Source organism: Triticum urartu, chromosome 7A (assembly GCF_056163025.1).
Source record: "Triticum urartu cultivar PI428250 chromosome 7A, HENAU_Tu73, whole genome shotgun sequence".
In the NCBI taxonomy this organism is placed as follows: domain Eukaryota; kingdom Viridiplantae; phylum Streptophyta; class Magnoliopsida; order Poales; family Poaceae; genus Triticum; species Triticum urartu.
In genome coordinates this window covers 636507149-636510757 of record NC_141879.1, presented here as the reverse complement: position 1 = coordinate 636510757, position 3609 = coordinate 636507149, and the positions used below count along the sequence as shown (strand labels likewise).

The 3609-nt window shown below is 58.5% G+C and overlaps 1 long non-coding RNA gene across 1 annotated transcript; it reads right to left on the bottom strand.

The window, feature by feature from the left end:
• Nucleotides 1-510: 510 nt before the first annotated feature.
• LOC147960924 (uncharacterized) lies at nt 511-2852 on the bottom strand. Its single transcript, XR_015611799.1, has 2 exons — nt 1960-2852; nt 511-1874 (listed from the first exon to the last, which is right to left on the bottom strand). It is a non-coding gene; the product is annotated as an uncharacterized LOC147960924 (long non-coding RNA).
• Between the last annotated feature and the right edge of the window lie 757 nt (nt 2853-3609).

Here is a 3609-nt window from a genome sequence, read left to right as displayed (position 1 = left end):
GAAGCCCATGGTGAGAAGCCCATGGCAAGACATCAAAATAAGGTTAAGTCTTAAGTCCGAGTTGGACTCTACATGTAACCCGCCCCTTCAGCTTATATAAGGAGGGGCGGGGCACCCCAAGAGGGGAAGAAACAATCTCTAGGGTTAGACATAACCAGGAGAGCCGGCTTAAGGCGACTCCTCTCATGAGCATAATGAGACCTAGCCACAAACAACATGTAGGGTTGTTACCGGATGATGTTTCCCGGGCCCGAAGCTGTCTAAATCTTTGTCTTGCATGTTGTGTTTCTCGATTCCGATCAACCCCTTCAAGCTACTGCATAGATGCGTTGGCCTCACGACTAAGTTCTCACACTAGGATATCTGCCGTGACAATTCCACGACAGTTGACGCCCACCGTGAGACACGCGCACGGTGGTGTTGTGTTCCTGAAGGGATCTCTCCGAAGGATCGAGAAGCTCGCAAATTTTCCGGAGGAAGAATATCCGGCTTGAACGGATTTACATCAGCTTGAAGATCGTCCGTCCAAGTTCCCAATCTGTGATATCTAAAAGTTTGAGAGGTATGAGAGTTATACGGCGGATTACAAATCGAGCCGCCGCCGTCGCCGTGGGCGACTTAAGTTTCTTATTTACAAAACTGCCATGGCAAGGAAAATCCTGAACGAGATTCCAACTTGAGCCGGACTCGGAATCGCTGGTCGCGTCTCCGCCTTCGAGCCGCCACGGATACAGCCCGTCTCGACTATGGCCAAGTCACCGCCTTCGCCTCCAGCTCCGAGCTGCTGTTGAACCGCCGCGTCCCGCGGACCTGCCAGCCAACGATTTGCCTTCGTCGTTGCACGTAAGAACCTAGCCACTGCTGAATTAACTCCTGTGCTTCGAACCGACCTCAAACCAATCTCAATCCAAGTCGCCATCACGGACTGAAGACCGGTTCCAAGTCACCACCGACATGCTCCGAGATGGCCTCAGTGTCTCCGCCTCAAGCCGGCTCTGCCGTCGAGCCGTATCGGCCTCCGGAGCCGCAGGCAGTCCATGGCTGCCTCGGCCTCGCTTCGAGTCGCCGGGAAGCCTCTGTGAGCCGACCGGACGACGTGGCCCACCTATGCCGAACCGTCGATCGTTGTTGCTTGTTGCCTCGTTTTCCACTGATGCGGTGGATGCAGTCCTGCTGCCTGGAGCCAGCGGCCTCCTCGACAGCGAGTCTTCCTACGTCGAGGTGGTCCCGCTTGTGAGTCGCCTCGGCCGCGCTGCGAGCCAGCGGCCACTCCGTGATGCCGCTGAGACCTCGTCTCCGCCGTGTCCTGCTCGAACCCCGTCGCGTTCGGAGAGCCGCCTACGCTGCCAGAGTCGCCAAGCCCCTCGCCGGCTCGGGCCCTTACCCACTCTCGATGCCATGGCCCTTGCTGCCGGTTCTCCTCTGCTCCGCCCTGCCAACGCCTGGGCGCAGTCGCTCCGGGTCTCTTTCTCTGCAGCCCCGGCAGTCGGGTGCGAGCTGCCCTCCGCCTCATCGCTCTGTCGCCAAGTTGCGTTCACCACTGCAGTCACGGCCGTGCGACCCGGCCTCCTCCGCTCAGAACCGCCACTTGGGAGCCCCTCCGCCATTGCCTCGTTGCGGCCCTCCGCACTGCACCGCCTCGCCGGCTCGTACCCTCAACGCAGCCGTGTGCCGGTTCGCTCCCTGGCTAGTTCCGCCTGTTTTCAGTATCACGGTCAGCCAAGACAACCTACATCGCTGCGGGTCGTCGCTTCCGAGCCTCAAGTTTCCGGTTCTCGCGGCCTCAATTGCCCGGCCGTGCATCGCCGTTTCGCGCCTGAGCCGCGGGCGAGTTGCTTCGCAGCCATCCCGTCGGTCATACTACGCAGGCAAATCTGCAAGCCGCCACAACTTGCCTTTAAATCGCCAAAATCAGTGGAATACAATTGGATATTATATTTGGAAGTGGCCGAAGATTACATCGTTTTCCTTAAGAGGCGCGGCTACAAATCAGCCGGATGATTTTCTAGAGAAATCATCCAGCTGTTCAGCCGTCCGATCAATGCAGTGGGGCCGTTGGATCACAACAACACAACTGGCAGCAACGCAACGCGACAGCTTCAACGATGTGTCATTGCAGCCCCGCGGTGCTCCAACGCAGCACCGATGGAATCCGGCGAACTCCATTGCAACTTCGGTGAGCTCCATTGTAGCCCGGGCGGAGCTCAACGCAGCACCGACGCTCCGATGAAGCTCCATTGCAGCCCCGGCGGAGATCCGACAGCTCTGACGAAGCTTCGTTGCAACTCCGACGAAGCTCCATTGCAACTCCGGCCGAGCTCCATTGCAGCCCCGGCGAAGCTGTATTGCAACTCTGGCTGAGCTCCACTGTAGGCCCGACATAGCAGGACTGGTAGCCGCTGATAAGAGCTGCATCGCAGCGCCGGGGCATTCCGGCGAGTGCTCCATTGAAGCTTCGCCTCCCGCGACTTGCAGCACCAGCAGACGCCGACGAGGTTGCATCGCAGCACGGCGTCCGGGACGAGTTGCTGAGTTGCAACGCCGGCGGCTGTCGAGGACGAGGGTGAGTGGCGAGCTCACGTCGACCGCCTAGGATATGCGTAGGAGAGAGGAGACTCCGATGTCCAGTATTCCGGCCGAGGAGCTCGCTGCACAGTAGTTGGGAGAGGTACGCAGTGGTGTGTGGTGGCGGCGGCTGCACCACCATGCAGCGGTGGCCGGTGGGTGAGGATCCATGGAGGGGCGGAAAAGGGGATAACGCAGAGAGAAGAAGACTAATGGGGTAGGTGAGGAACATGTGGACGAGGCCAGACTTCACGGAAGGATAACGCCACCATCGGGGAAGCGTTGTGTGGGCCTGATAGAGGACACGCGTCGCGTGGAAGGGAAGGCTTACGCGAGAGAAATAAGTCGGTTGATTTTAATACTTTTTCTTTCCTTAATGAGCGTGGAGGGACCCGTGCTGGGAAAATTTACTTTTCTAAAAGGTTAAACGCAAGTTCAGTGATCAGAGACTTGCACAATTTTTTTTACTATGGTCATCGCTCACGTGGGCATCAAATACCGTCGTCAGAAATTGTCAATGATACGGTTCTACCCGGAGTCAGCTCTGGCCGAACGGCCGCATCAACTCGCCGCTCCTCCGCCTCTCTCCGGCCCTGCTGTCATGGACGCGCGTCGAGCTGCTTCTCCGCGAGTGCCTCTCGCCGGCCCTACCTCGTTTGTCGCTGAAGCTTGCCTAGTTAAGACCGGTGGCCCTGCCGCGCCAACGCGCCCGCGTCAAGCTGCCCTGCGTTGCTGAGTCGCTAACAGGCCCGGCCCTGAGGGGGGGCAGAGGGGGCGGCCGTCCCGGGCCCCCGAAGCCAAGGGGCCCCCAGGTCGTGCTGTGCAGCCCAGTAATATCATGGAGAAGGGCCTCGTCCAAAACAATACGCAGGTAGAAAGCAGCCCGACGGAAAAACAGTACGCACTGAAAGTAGGCCTCGCATTACGGCGGGATCAATGCATCAAATCATTTGACCCCTAAAAAATCAATCCTTGCATTCCTGGCTAGGCGCTTGATCCTCGCTCCAGTCGTGCACCGCCGCCTCATTTTTCTGGGCTTCACAG